This window comes from Lepidochelys kempii, chromosome 3 (assembly GCF_965140285.1).
Source record: "Lepidochelys kempii isolate rLepKem1 chromosome 3, rLepKem1.hap1, whole genome shotgun sequence".
NCBI classification, from domain to species: Eukaryota; Metazoa; Chordata; order Testudines; family Cheloniidae; genus Lepidochelys; species Lepidochelys kempii.
The window spans coordinates 172,258,611-172,275,084 of NC_136382.1; positions in this window are offsets into that span (position 1 = coordinate 172,258,611).

The window sequence follows — 16,474 nt, forward strand, 5'->3', positions numbered from 1 at the left end:
CGGCCAGTGGGAGCCGCGATCAGCCGAACCTGCGGACACGGCAGGTAAACAAACTGGCCTGGCCTGCCAGGGGGCTTGGCCTGGCCCGCCAGGGGGCTTACCCTGGCGGGCTGCGGGCCAAAGGTTGCCGATCTGTGAGCTAAAGGATAGTTACTCCTACTTTAAGGCCTCTGTAGAGTGGCTTTTGTGTGTGTGAATCCCATAAATGAGAGGCCCATAAATGTATGCTTTCTGTTGACTGGATAAGCACACAGGCATTTCTGACATGAATACTTGCATGTGAATAATTGACATTTTGTTTATACATGGAAGCCCTTCCTCAAGATTGATCACCAAGCTACCTTCTTGCCTCATTCAGGTTCTTCCTGAAAGCTGACTTCTGTTGTGTTACCTATGACATTCACGTGATTTTATTATTCTAATCCTCTTCCCTTTCTTCCCTCCTTCACCCTTTTTCTGACCATCACTTGTTATGTCATGTCTGAATTAAATGCCAAGGTTTTATGATAGGGTGCCTGTTTCCATGCCTATTTTTCTGTGAACTGCCCTAGTATCCCTTTATACTTAAAAGTAATAATACATAATTATGGCTGGTCACAATTTCTCTATAGAAACTTAGTGAGGGAAAAGTTTTCTGTGGAAATTTTCAGTCTTCCTTGTCCAAGATCTGAAAATCTAAAAGCGTTTAATTTTTGGCCCCTCCCACCCCAGATTTCTCAGTTTTCAGTTTGTTGATCACGAGATACAATTTTCCATAGTAACAACAATACGTTCAGTTCAGCTGTAATAACCGTGCACTAACAGTCACAAATATGCCTATACGACTCCCATTGCACAAGTAATTTTATCTTTAAAGCCTAATTGCTCAGGTGGTCACAGAAGAAAACCCATAAAAGGGTAGGTGCAAGGCCTAAACAAATTCATATGAGCATGAGAACATACATTTGCAAAATGTTCTTCACTCAGCAGTAGCAAAAAGTGTACAAAATTCTTGCATATGGTCATGTACGAGGAAGCAAATTCCTTACTATCAAAACAAGGCGTGACTCAAAAGAAAGTGAATACCAGTAGGGCAGTCTAGCCAAGAAGTCTTTTCCTCTGTTTGCTAACCCTGCACGGTCCATCCTGGCCTACATGAAAACAAGGACAAAGATCATAGGATAAAAGGAGGACTAGTCATCACAGACTCAGTGGTGCTGCTTGAAAAATAGATAATGCATAGGAATAACCTTAAGCTTGTGACAAAATTACAAAGGAACGACAGGAAATTCTACTTAAGGCAAATACTTTTCTATCTTGAACTCACACCACGGTGCAGGGGAAAAGGACAAAACAACAGGAACAGGGGAAGCCTGAGCTTCAGTGTACAGGCTCTTAGGAGCATCATATTTGTAGCATTATCTAAATGAGATGGGTTTTCAAAAGGGCTCGGCATTGACCTAACTCTGCTTTACCATTGACTTCAATGGGAGCTGATTTAGCCCTGAGTGAAAATCCCATCCTCAAGGTCCAGTTTTGTATCTTCGGGCGTTTCCCTTAATTCTGTTATGCATGGTAGCAAACCCACAGGCATAAAGTTCCCTTCCCCACACACTTTTTGGAAGTTCAGCTCTGGATCTGAACTTTGCAGTTTGGCCCCATCTGTAGTTAGAATATGTACATGATAAATTGAAAGAACTCTGAAAAGCAAGTGCTGACTTGTAAGCAAAAAATGAATAATACATAACCTGGTACAAAATCCTTTTATCAAAATCACTATTTATAGAGGATAAAGTGTATGGGACTTTAAGTCTTATTTTCATAAGTGATGTAGGCCCCATTGACTTTCAGTGGGAGTTAGGGGCATAACCTGCTTAGGGCTTGGCTACACTTGCGAGTTACAGTGCAATAAAGGAACCCCGGGCGCACTAGCTCACTACCCGTCCACACTGGCAAGGCACGTAGAGCGCTCTGACTCCGCGGCTACAGCGCTGCTGGTACTCCACCTCGGTGAGTCGAATAACGTTTGCTGCACCCCCACTGGAGCATCACGGAGTGGCGCCCGTGTGGACGAGGTGTTGCATTACTGCGCTCTGATCAACCTCTGGAAATGTCCTATAATCCCCTTCAGTCAAGTGGCCACTCTTGTCATTGTTTGGAATCGGCTGTAGGAATGCGGAAATGCCCTTTGAAAGCTCCGTTTCTGACAGCCGGCTGCTTATCTGCTCCAAGACAAAGCAACCCTTAGTGTGGAATGCTGTGTGTGTGAGAGAGAGGCGGGGGGGAGGTGGGGGTCTGCTGCTGTCTGAATTTACAAGACAACATGCTGACATGCCCTCAGCCCCCCAAAAAGCCACTCTCTCTCTCCCCACATATACACAACACACTCCCTGTCAAACTCCACCCCAACCCCCATGTTGCATGTTGCAGTCACTTACTTGCATGCTGGGATAGCTGCCCATAATGCACCATGCCCAATGCCGCTGCAAGTGCCGCAAATGTGGCCACGCCAGTGTGCTTGAAGCTGTCAGTGTGGACAGACTGCTGCGCTTTCCCTACTGCGCTCTACGAAGGCTGGTTTAACTCAAAGCGCTCTACCAAGTGTAGCCATGCCCTTAGGCACTTTTCCAAACTCTATGAGGTATCTGTACGATATTTAGGCACTTAAGTACATTTGCAAATCTGGCCTGGTCACTTCTGAAAATTGGATTCAGGCCTCTAAATCACTTAGACAATTTTGAAAATTGTACCCAGTATATGAAAATGTTGACTATAAAAATGTGTAGAATTCTTAGCACTCATCAAAGATCAGATTACAGCAGACTGTAATATAGGTACACAAGGAGGAAGCTTAAGGAGATTGCCCCTCATGTACAAGGGCCAGACACATATCAGTCTCTGTGGTTAAGAAAAACAGAGCTTGCTCTTTCCTAGAGCCCCATCTTGTCCATATCACTCTAACAGGGGGTTGGTCTTAGGTGAAGAGAAAGCAAGGCCATAGGTACAGTAACAGGCCCTCGACCTAGCTGCAATATCCAAAAGACTTGGCAGTGTCTATACACCTGCTAATTGTTGAAGACATGGAGTCACCTTGAGGTCACCCCTATGGTGAATACAAGAATCTGGCCCTGTATCTCTGAATTTCAAATCATGATTGAAAATATTATTGTTACTAATTGTACCAGCAGGTAGAAATCTGAGGAAGCCAAGGGGATTGCAATACAGATGGCAACCTTTTTTGCCCTGTGCATTAAAAAAAACATGTATATCTCCAATTATTCTAAGTGCTACATCTCCAAGAAAGACATAACAGCCTGACCTCATTAAGTGTACTCCTACAACATTGTAGATGGCATTATGCAGAGCTCAACAATTTGAAACCAAGGAAGATTCTAACATGCATTCAGAATTCTCCGTTTACTTGCCAGAGAATTGCCATGTTCTGTGATCTGACTGAATTTATTAAATTCTACTACAAAAAGGAAAACATTGTACAACAGTGTGTTCATTTTTTCTTAATTTGTTAGGGGTAACAAAGTTAACCATCAGGTGGGAAAACAAACCCCCTGCTTTTCTGGCAGGACTTTTAATCTGGTTACCTCTTTAATTAGTAAATACCAGTTATGCCACAAAGTATGCCACAGCTTTCTTTTGGAACTTGAGCCCTTGGTGACAATAATCACGAGTTGACAATGGGTCCCGCACAAGTTAGATGAAGTTTGACTTCTTTGTAAAATGTGACTTTCTGGTGGGAGAAAGGGCAGCGAAATAGACTGGGATAATCAATCACAGAATAATCTTTGGCCATAACTGCTGTGACTCTGTTCTTCCTGCATGAACATATAAATGTCTAATGCTATGTTAATCCTAAATAAGGTGACATTTTGCAAAAACTGAGGTTAAACAACTAATAAAACTCTTCTGCATTTTGCAGCTGGAAATAGGCACCTTGAATCTATTGTACTTGCTTAAAATCTAACCCAGAAGAACTAAAATCTGCAACCATTTACACCCCATACAACCCCACTGACTTCTATGGGGATGCACAGGATATAAATCACTACAGGATGCAGACCTAAAATGTGTCTAGCCATTAGTGGAATGCTTAGCCTGTGTTTGATAAGTGCAGCTCTGTCAATGGTAGCTACAGGCCTCACAAAGTCACATAGTACATTACAGACAAGGAAGAGCTTACAGTGATTTTGACGGCCTTTATGTGCAAACAGAGCTTCTAGAGAGTAGAATTTAATTGTTAGTAACGGCATACAATAAGGCCATACTATCTCCTCCCCTGTGCATTGTGAAGGGGGATAAATTGGTAAATACCAGCCAAAATAGAGAGAAGTGAAGCCACATATACCTCATCCCCTTTTGCCTGAGTCAATGCAGTTGAACCTCAGTGGGATAGCAGAGCCAAGGAATTTCATGGCACCACCTTCTGGCAAAACCATAATCTCCACAGGCAATTTCAGTAGGAGTGTGAGAGAGTGTATAACCCACCCTGGCAGAGAAAGAGTTAACTGGCGTGAGAGAGTAATTAGTCCATCCAGTTGCACCTGGAAGGTGGCCAGGCCCCGTTTAGAATTAGGCCCAGCTGAGGAGAAGATACCTGGCTGAACTGAGATTGAGTCCCAGCTGTGAGAAGCAGGGTTGACTGCTAGGGGATGGACTTTGGAAGTGTAGAGGGCAGGCAGGAGATGAGTAGGTTTTAGGGGCCTCTCTAGAGAAAGGAGCTCTGATAAAGGATGTGGAAAGCCCTGCAAGTGTTGCTCAGGAGAAGAGCTAGAAAGAACTCTGCAGAGCCTGGGATGGGTGAAGAGTCTGGGAGGAGTGAGCCCAGGAAGGGGCTGGGGGAAAGAGCCTAATGGCAGGCTGAGACAGGGAGTGGTACAAGGATGCAGCAAGGAGTTTGAATCAGAAACAGGCTTTAGCTGTTTGGCATGGAATCCAGATCAGAGGGAAGGTTTGAACAGGAATTTGCTTTCATATCAGATGTGGTCTGTTTATATCAACAGGAGCTCGGCAATTTTGAAAACATTGTGTGCTCCATTCTTTCCTTTCCCTTTATTTTCTATTGATTCTCTCTTCATCACGCTTATGAGCGGTCAGGGGTGACACTGCATTGAGCAGGTTTGTGTAGTCGTGAAGAAGTGGGTCCTTGTCTTGGATGTAGATCCTAGACTCTAGAGGCCAAGTTCTCAAAATACAGCCTGCATTTCTATGTGCTCCCACTTGTTTGTGCAGATCATATTGCTTACATGCACAGAACCCCACTGATGTATAAGGTGAACACATGTGGGTTTTATACATGGAGGCTGAGATTTTTGAAAGGCCCAAAGGGAATCAGGGTACCAAATCCTACCAAAAATCAATGGGTCCCTAATGTTCTTGGTGTCCTCGGAAATTCTAGCCATAAATACTGACTTGTGTTCAAGACAGATAGCATGCAAAAACTGTGCACTCATAAGTAGAAGACTGAGGCCCCTTGAAAATTTACCTTGAGATATTGTATGGAAACCCAGTCTGATCGCTCTTCTAGTGAAGAAGACAAAACAGGAAGTAAATAGACAAGAGACTCAATGTGATCGTGGCCTTTTCTCAGTCCAAAACACTTAAGCACTGATTCTGGCTTTAAACAAATGGCCACACTGGGGCAGAAGGATGAGGAGGTGCTATGTTGCAGTGGGAGGCTCTGGAGGAATGTTATGGAATTCAGTCAGAACTTCTTAGAGATGCAGGGTGGTGGTCGTGATGGGGAAGGCAGGGGGTATGGAGTAGGCAGCCCCAGCCTGGAGTACTAGTTCTGCCACCCCTTGGAGGGTGCAATATGCGCTCTTAGTATGAATCAGCTATGTAGGCTGGTGCTGAGGGAGTGGTATCCTCTGCAAGGACTGGGGAAATTCCTTATGCCTTCTCCTTCCCTTCTTGCATCTTTTCACATAGTCTAATTCCCTGGTGAGGATCTGGCCCTCCTTATGTATATTGCTTGGCCATTTCCACCTCAGTGATTAACAGCTGGACACTTGTGGTTTTGGGGGCTTCATATTTCAGAATTCCAGTATCTGACAGTGCCTTAACCTGCAGTTACACCCATTTGCACCAAGTCTGAAGTTGGTCATAGATGTTTGTCAGTCTGCTACAGTTCCTGCACTTTTGTGTGGGTGTTATGCCACTTCTGAAATTCACCCTTGTGTGGGAGGCCAGCATGGGGCATAAGCAATATTTAACTCTCTCTTAAACCCTATTTTGAGGGTATAAAAGGCCCCCTTCGCTGGTGTGCATAACAGATTCAGGATTTGGTGAATAAGGAAAACAGCGAATATACCCGATAAAGATAAAATTCCAGTTTTCCTACACATTTAATGAAATTTAGACATACCATCTGTTTGTGTGTTTGCATTCCTCCCCCTACCCTCCCAATCAGAGTTACAGGCATTTAGGAGACATATTCTGCCTTTATTATTTATAACCAGGAGCTCAAAGTTTAAAGTTGACAGTTAGAAAGCAGCTTTTTGTCCTGACTGTTTTTTCCCCACTCTTGAGCCAAACAATTTTAAGCAGAAGTCTGCTAACTAATGCTATGTGCTATGGTTTTGGTTTTTAAAGAAGATCAACTCCCCAGCACTCTAACACTGTACTCCCAAACTGCCTTTATCTATTGCCGACAGCTGATATGATGAAAATTCACTGCTATCACATTCTTGCTAACTTCTGCTTACCCTCAGCTAAAATGCAAAATCTTCTACAGATTCAACTTGTCAACCTGAGTTTGGAGGCATCGCTTAGGATGTTGAACTTCTTAACAGGCTGCAGAAGGAAACTAAAATTATATCAAGATCTTCTCCAGAACATCTGCCCATTGCAGCAGGATTTTGTAGTTCAGTGTTCGCTGCCACAGGTCCAGAAATGCTGTCTTCATGGTTGGGCAAATTTTTATACAGCCTCTATTTCTCTTTCTCACACCCGGTCACCTTCAGGCAGAAATCTCTTCAGCCTTCTGAATAGCTAATGCTTAGTTTTTATTCATAGACTTTTAAGGCCAGAAGGGGACTATTATGATCATCTAGTCTGAGTTCTTGCATAAACCTGGAATCTCCCCCAATGATTCCTGCATCAGAGCTAATAACATCTGAGCACAACTTTAAGAAAAGCATTCAGTCTTGATTTAAAGATTTGAAATGACTGGGAGAACAAGTTTTCTGTAATAATTATGCAACTAATTTTGCCACATAAGTATTTTATGCAGTTGATCCAGATGACAAAATAGGGGAAAATATTTAAACTACTTGCCATCATTAAAAAATAAATATCTTTTCAGAAAGAACAAGATGAAAAATGAGATGCATGTTCTCTACAATAATATCGGTGCCATTACACGCTGGACAATAAACTATCAATTTGGACAATACCAGGGGAAAATTAAATACTGTGGTGCAGCAAGAACCATCCATTGTCTGTGCGTATATCGAATGTTGTGAAGGAATAGTGGCTCTCTTGGACCTTGATTTGTTTGTCTTCATCTGTGTTTATGGCACATGCATGAGGGAATTCCATCTTTTTGGGGGGTGGGGAGAGGAGGAAACCTCTTCTCTGGCTTTTGTTGCTGCTGCTGCTACTTTTTACATGGCTGCTGTTTGAAGACTGTTTTGGCATGTTAGACAGTCACAGTGGAGAGTGAGAGAAGAGGGCGGGAGTGCAGGTGAGGCAGTTAAACCGCATGTATCAAGCGCTTTATTATATGCTTTCACAACTCCTTATGGATATCATTGTGTGTCTGTCTGTACATACATACCAACCCACCCCACAGAACTTCAAAAGGAATATTGGACAGCTGCAGCTACAATCACATACTGTAATACGGCCAATACTGACCTCAAACTTCATTCCAATGATGGGCCAGTGTTTCTGAGCCACGACATTTCCGATGAGCTGTTTATGAAAACTTAAAATATGTTATGGAAATTTGAGAGGAGACAAACATAAAAAATATTTCCCTCAACCCCGCCCCCAAAGTTTCTGGATATTAAGATGTCCTCTAAAATGTTCTAGAGATTTGAACCAGTTGCTACAGGCCTGTGAAATCCCTGAGGCTGGAACCAAGTTATGAACAAACACCTCATTACTCTTGTAGTGAATCCAGCTTGATGCATTCAAACCCTGTATTTAGCTGCTAACTGCCACGCCTGGAGAAGAATAATAGGTTCTGCATTCTCTGTGATAGCTCATTCATCATCAGCATGATCCTTAATGAGGCAGAAGAAAAAACAATTTGAACTTGACTGGATATATGCTTCTAGCAAAAGGATGGAGAAAATCTTGAACAATCCCCTATTTGGATTTAAGCTAGAAAAATGTTCTGTCTCTTCCTAGCAAACATTTGTTGTTTTGATTCTGATCTCACAATAGTTTACACTGGTGTAACTCCACTGACTTGAGTGGTATCATGTCCAGCACAGAATGACATGAGAATGATTGGGCCTTTTGTAGCAATTGCACCATTCCATCACAGAAATTCCTTGCAAGCACTATTAGAGGTAGGAGGACTCCTTTGAGTGTAATTCACCCAAAGGGCGCTGTCTCTTCACTTGCATGGTTCTGCTCCCATAGGGTGTCTGGTTTCCCTGCCCTCCAGTTGTCTGTGAAAACTGATGTTTGAATTGCCAGACTGCAAAGAAATCTGAGCAGGGAAGCTATTTCGAGACCTTTCACATGGTTCCCTTGTGAAGAAATCCTCTTCCTGCTTGTGTGTGACCAGAGAGTGACATACCATTTTGGAGACATCCTCTGGTACCCAATCAGTGTGTGTTTGCACTTGGGACTTGGGCAGAGCGTCCCATAAAATATCCGTTCAAATACACATTACCTGAGCAACATTTGCTCAGTCTGGTCACAACCATGTCATTCCTGTGTTAGCATTCAACAGTGCAATGACAAGCAATGTTTCAGAATCGGCTTGGGCAGAGCTGACATGGGCTCCCAAACAATATAGGAATGCAGTCAAATACAAAGAAACACTCATCTTACCAATTTAACCTGCTCACACAGCATGGGCTTCTCTTCTTTTTGGCCAGTGTGCGAGGAACCCATGCCTTGCAAGTACCTATAACTGCAGCACGTGTGTCTTGGGAGTTCTCTCCCCTATTCATCTGGAGTGTGCAGATAGATACTTCCCTGGCCACAACCAGAATCCACTTTAAAGTGTGGTAGAGGGATTCTTTCCAGACCTGACAGAAATGTGATACCATCTCTTGTGTATTGTCTTTCTTTTAGAAACTCACTAGGAATGGCGGGAATGATGCCTGCTCCTTTTAAGGGAGTTCTAGAGGCAGCTGTGGCCAGGGGAATCCCCTCTAGAACAGGTAGAGGGACAGAATGCGTGAGACATCAGTGAATAGGTCAGAGGTGGGCAAACTATGGCCCACAGGCCACATCCCGCCTGCGGGACTGTCCTGCCTGGCCCTTGAGCTCCCAGCCGGGGAGGCTAGCTCCCGCTCCCTCCCGTGCAGCCTCAGCTCACCGTGCTGCCAGCACTCTGGGCAGCAGGGCTGCGAGCTCCTGCTGGTAGTGCGGCAGCATGGCTGGCTCCAGCTGGGCGGCTTGGCTGCCAGACATACTGCTCTGAATGGCGTAGTAAGGGGGTGGGGAGCAGGGGGGTTGGATAAGGAGCAGGTGTCCTGGGGGGCAGTCAGGGGACAGGGAGCAGGGGGTGGTTGGATAGGCATGGGAGTCCTGGGGGGCCTGTCAGGTGGTGGGGGTGTGGATAGGGGGCGGGGCAGTCAGGGGACAGGGAGCGGTAGGGTTGGATAGGGCAGGGGGTCCCAGGAGGGGGTGGTCAGGGGACACAGAGCAGGGGGGGTTAGATGGGTGGGAAGTTTTGAGGGGGGCAGTCAGGGGGCTGGAAGAGGGAGGGGGCGGATAGGGGGCAGGGCCAGGCTGTTTGGGGAGGCACAGCCTTCCCTACCCAGCCCTCCATACGGTTTTGGAACCCTGATGTGGCCCTCAGGCCAAAAAGTTTGCCCACTCCGGAATAGGTGCTGCGGTTATGTTCTTACATGTATTCCTCTGCCCCTTTGTTACTCTTCTAGACTGACCAGTAGCCCATCCCCTCTGGCCCTGCAGCACGCCCTTCTGCTTCTATATGAGAGGGGTGGATTTATGCTTGGCTCTTGGGCATGTACTTTGGCTCTTAGTTTTTTATAATAGAAAATGAATTGAGCTGAAACTAGGCCACAAGCTGTTGCTGAAGGGCAAAAGTACTTCTGGGTGATCGTGGGCTGTTTACCACTGTCCTGTGGCTGGTAATATCAATTTAATGAATATGGGATGATACTTTACTGTGGCTAACACCACCATTTTTGGATTTGTTTGGGGTTTTTTGGGGGGTGGGAATGAAGCCTTATCTTTGGAATCACACACAGGTTTTTTTTTATCTTATTCTCTTTCAACATCTCATGTATAGAGCTTTTTGTCTTGGTCATTTAGAATTTTAAAGAATAACCCTTGGCCCACAGCATTTTAAGTTGGTGGCGCGTAAATAAAGATCTTTTCCCTTCTTTTTTGTTTTCCTTGGGAGACACAGACCGTTCCCTAGCTAATGGAAATTTCTGCTCTAGCCTGTTTCTCTGCTTTTCAAGTGGCAAAGTGTTTTATTTTTGCTTGTTAAAAAAAGAACAGTTTGAAAGATAAAGCGGCTGCATTGCAGCAGACTGTTCCAAAAATGATAAAATTTGAAAAATAACAGGCTTGTTCCAGGGCCATGCAATCAAAATAGTTCTTGCACTGGAGATATAAAAAGAGACTATGCACAACATTCCTGAAATAATTTATGCTTAGTTCAAGTTTAAAGTCATGGATATAATGGTATATTATGTGTTCTCTTGGCATTCTGTTTTTAAATCAAGAGCATGAGCTCATCTTTTGCTCTCCACACAAAGCCCTCATTTCCTTAATATTGTACACTCTGATCTATGCCTGCCCCATGCTCCAAGGCAGACTGCCTTTCATATTGGAAGGGCTTTTTTAGTTCACCTTCCCAATTTTGATGATGATGATAAATAATAAACCATAGCACATTAAAGCCTCAGTCCTCAGCTGCTTTCATGCCATCTTGTGCTTTGCTGATCCTGGGCCAGCTTTGTTAGGCTGGTTCACTGGTATAAGTACCCCGAACCTTGTCCCAAAGCCTTCAGTCTGCTCTTACTTGTGTAAGCTACTTAGGATCCTTAAAGGGCCACTGGCAACCGGGGTGGCTGAGACACAAGCCCCTGACACATTCTCTTCCCTCCTTATTCTGCCTATAGGAAAATTGGTGTGAGAGCTATTACACTGGGCACTCCAAAGGGTGGGGTGATCTACATAAAAGATAAACAAGTTACCTTCAGCCCCAAACCATAAAATAACCAATCACAGAGATGAATTTAGATCTAAAGGGTACCCTGCCTCACTCTGTCATACCCCTCCCTGCCCAAAAGCCAATGCAATGGGTTTCACAGTGTTCCTGGAAAAGCAATGGGCCCAGAGTATCCATCTGAGTTATGGTGGCCCCTGCAATCTGCCAGGCACTGTCCAAATGAATAAAGATACTGACTCAAAGAGCTCCCAGTCTAAGTCAATGATTTTTGCATGAATTTTGACTGCTGCATTAACAATAACATGCATGTGAGGCTCTAGAGAGAAATTCACCTTCCTGTGGTAAATTCACCATCCTTGCCACTTATCCTTGTAGCTCTGCTGCGCAATAGGAAGGCACAGGGGGAAGATAGACATGGGGGCAAGGAAGCTCTGCTACATTTGCATGCTACAGAGGGTTTGGAAGGCGCTTCCAACTAGCTCTGAGTAAGCTGCATGGAAAGAATCGATGATGGTAGGCTCGGGGGCAAAGAAGGGGGACAACTGGATCCACACTTATCTGGGTCTAGAGGGCCAATCCATACCCATAGAGGCCAGTGGAGTTGCAATACCATGGTTTGCTTGTGAATTGGGGCAAAGAGGAGTGACTTTCATCCTCTCAAGCCCCTGCAGAGTTCACTGCACAAAGGCTATGCACTCAGGCTTTGTGTGGCATGCAGCTGAATTTCATGCACAGAGAACTGTTGATCATAGTTTGAAAATAGAAATGAGCAATAAGGTTAAAAATGTAAAAGGAATGCTAAAAATCAGAGTCAAACTCAAGTTTAGGTACACACATGGAGCAAATGCATTTGCAGCTCCTGTTAAAGTCAATATTAAATACGTGCTGTATTTAAGTACAAAGTACTTAGTACAAAACTATAGCACATGAAGGCCATCATCATTCATTAACAATGGGTGCAATCCCAACCTAGCCTTTATTACCTCTGAAAATGCAGGCAACTTCAGAAGGGAGGTCGTGGCAGGCGTCCCAAGGACAATTGAGGCTGCAGTGCAAACTAGAAAAACAAGGGATCTGCTGAGATTCAACTTCAGAAAGGCTTACTGAGAAGGTGTTACCTCTTAGTTGGATGAATCCATCTACAATATTATTCTGACACATGGCCACTAGGGAGAATGTCTCCTTGGTGTGGAAGATTGCCTAAAAGTTCATCCCTAGAGGATGTCGCACAGTATGCAAACCTGGGCAAAACTCTAGATATCGTGGGATGGTCCTTGAGCACTATGACCACCCAATGTTCCTTGGGGTTCATTAGATGAAATGCTGACATTCAAAGAGCACATCAAGAAGCTGAAATGGGTAGTGAACTCTGGGAATTGTATACTTCGAAACTGGCCAACACAAAATGGGGAGCTGACCCTAAAATAGTTTGAGCAAGCACTCTTGCCCTGTGTTAAAGTGTGGAGTACTAAGCCCCAGCATGGTCACCCTCATGCCATGCACACACAATTGATACTAAACTAATCAGTCCTTTAGGATCATCACAAGGACTTTGAAACTGACTCTCACAGGGACTTTGAAACCGATTCTCACACTTTGCCTCGCAAAGATTGCACTCCCATTGGTGAGGTACAAGACCTTCATTAAAAAGAGAGACAACAAACAGGTTCATGATCCAAAACATCCTCTGCATGTACACATTCCAGTTCTGAATAGGCTGAAATCCAGAAAGAGCTTAACTTCTGAAAATCCCTTACCCCAAAATGCTACTGTAGAAAGCTACAGAGTACTAAAATGGCAGGAAATTCCAATCATCTTTGAGAACACCTCCTGCCAGGCACTGATCTCCAATGAAAATACCGGTGTATTCTAATTTGAGAGAGAGCGGAGTGGCAAAGACTGGTGACAATTTTTTCCCAAGAAGGAGGCCAGGAATGACCCCCAATGTGAATGCAGCAAGCAGAAATGCAGACTTGAACACTGCCTGATGCAGTGCCCCCTTTCAACATCCTGTATTCCTGAGGAACAATTTGAGATAAATGACAACACCAGGTCTTGACTGCGATTTTAGAGTGAGAAGCTATGATGACCATTCATTAGATGGAATCTCTTCATAAAATATAACCAACCAAAGGAACCAATAATACAATCCGAATGCTGTTGGAACAAGTGTTTTCAGTTTTTTTAGTTTTCTTTTTAACATGGAACTGGGAATAGACATGGTGCAACTCATATAACATACAAAGTGTTTGTTTTTTCTTGGATTGGAGTGGGTATGTCACATGCTTACTGTATGGGCTGATTGCTGAAGTAGACATGGGTGTTTTCTTTCATTGACCAATAGGAAGCACATGATCCTAAAATGCTTCATTCACATATATTTATTAGTTCTTTGTCAGCATTTTGTAATGGCACACCACAGAAAAATACATTGGGAGCTCTAAGCCCATGAGACTAATAGATTTTATTTTTAAAAAGTCACTTGATACTGATACTGGGCATAAAATACATTTTTGTGTGTAGGCCTAACCCAAGAACTCTTGCATGATATGCCAAATCTTTCTCAAAAACAATATATATCTGCCAAGCTTTAAACAGACACTCACTATTCCAGATGGAATGGGCATTAACACAAGAATGTTTTTGCCCATCTACCTACATTGGCATTCTAGATTTACCACATGAAGTTTTAATTACTTTCAGATAGGAAAGTATTTAAAAAAAAAAGCTTACTATTAGATATTGAAAAGAGAGAGTTTATAAATATCAATTTAAGATTGCAGAACTGGATTAAATACTTAGGGGCACGATTATGGCTCATCCTTCACGGTGAGTATGGTGGCCCTTTTAAGCTTTGTGGGCTACCTGAATCACGGAGGGAAACTAGCCTCTACAAGCATGCCACCTCACCTTCCCGTGTAGGTGGGAAGGAGGTGGGGTGAACAGAGAATGGGTGGAGCCTTGACTCTGCCTCCTTTGCTAATTGGCCACCCAATGTGGGTGGGATAAATAAATGGCTTGGTACAGAAAATTACCAGATTATTTTCCCCCTGGAGCAAGGAAGACACCAAGGAAGGAACTGTGACTCTCTCAGCATTTCACTTGCCTCCCTGGACTTCTGCTGGGTAGCACTGTCCCTGTTATGGGCTGAGTGTGTAACTTGTTCAATGGATTTGGCTCCTTTCTGCATATGTATGCTATCATCTGCAAACCATTTAGAATTCTCTGCAAGTTATTTATTAATTGAGCTTATTCACTGAATGCTTTCCACTTCTACTAACAATTAATTATTTGTGTTGTGGTGGTGACTAGGAGCTGCAGTCATAGACCAGGATGTAAGTGTGCAAGGCACAGTACAAACACATGCTTGGCATACCAGACTGGATGCTTGGGGACCTGTTCAGTGTTGTGCTACATCTTGTGAAGTCATTCACATCAGTGAAAAGTGGGTGTAAAGTGTTAACCAATAAGAGTGGTTATGTATTATCCCCACTTTGCATGGGTGTAAATGACTTCATAAGGTACAGGGAAAGAGTGAATCATAGAACCATGATATGGCATCCTGAGTTTGGGGATTTCCATGTTGTGGAGGGATTTTCCTTCCTTCCTTTGCTCTAATTCTGGTTGTTTCTGGCTATTTCCTCATCTTATCTCAGGTCTTCCACAATTGGTGTGTTGGTTTTTCACCCTGCTTGGTCAGGAAAATTACACAGTGGCAGAGCCAAAAATAGACGTTCCTTAAACATAAACTAACAAAATGCATATGCCATACAGCCAGCTACCAAAGACTTCAGATAAGGAGTCAAAATGTCAATAATAATAATAATATAATAACCCTACAGATCACATAAGTCAACAAACCTTTGAATAGTGTGAGTACAACCGCGCTCACACATGTACAACGGATTGACTAGAATTGAGGTTTGGATAGTCCTTCAGGTTGGAAAAAATGTTCTACCATGGAAGTTACAGCCTGATCAAAAGCCCATGGAAGTAAAAGGAATCTTCCTATTGCTTTCACTGAGCCTTAGACTGGGTTCCAAATGCACAAAGTTCCAAGATGAAAGTATTATTGCCAGTGGAAGTTAGATTTTTCAACCGCAGATTAGAAGAAACAAAAAAGCCAGCTCTTTATTTCAGCAAGGTTGGGCTGTCTCAGGCCCCAATTCAGGAAATCATTCCTATGTAGGACAGCACTTAAACATTTACTTAAGTACTTTTTGAAACTGGCACCTGAGTGAGAACCCAGAGAAGTTACATCTATAAACCTCCTTTTACAAAGATTAAAATGTAAAACGGACAATCAACAACACCAAAATATAAGGCATTTCCTATCAACTGCATCACAACAGCAGGGGTGCTGGAATAATTCTTATAGTGGGGGTGCTGAGAGCCATTGAACCAAACTGTAAACCCTGTATATAATGGAAACCACTTCAAACCAGGGGGTGTGACAGCACCCCTAATACCAGCACCTATGGCAACAAGTGATCTGGGATCTATGAATCTCCTGTGTGTATTCCCAGCTGTTCAGCTGTTGACGCTGAAGCAGGGGATGTGAAAAGCAGAGAAGGTTCTGAATCCAAATCCCAGATCTTAACCCTAGTGTGAGGAAGTTCAGAACAATTTTAAAATACAAACTTAATTGCACAAAGAAAGTACAAAAGGAAGTGCGTGTGTGTGTGGACACTGAAACCTGAACCTGAAAAAACGTGTCCAGCAACCCAAAGTGCACACAGGTTGGAACATTAACAGGGTGACTAACTGAGTGGTTGTTAGGGTGTTAATACTGAGTTGTGTTGCTCTAGGGGTTCAAGGCTGGGAGGCATCAGTGAAAATAGAATGCACACGCTTAAGCTATTGGGTCAAAATCATTTTCCATTTGCTTTAATGTGGTTATTTTAATGACTTTAATGAAGCTACACTAGGGAAGAATTTAACACACATGGAAAGTCAAATAATATCTACAATTTGCTGCCAAATCCAAATATTTTTATGCTCCTTGATGTAAGGTTTAGTGAGAGCTATTTGTGTGAAAGGTAAAGTATTAAAATTTTATTTTGTATCATGACTTTTCAGAATGTACGGATGTTTGATTGCTCAGGTAATCACCTACTGTGGATGAATGGAGCAGTCATGTTTCCA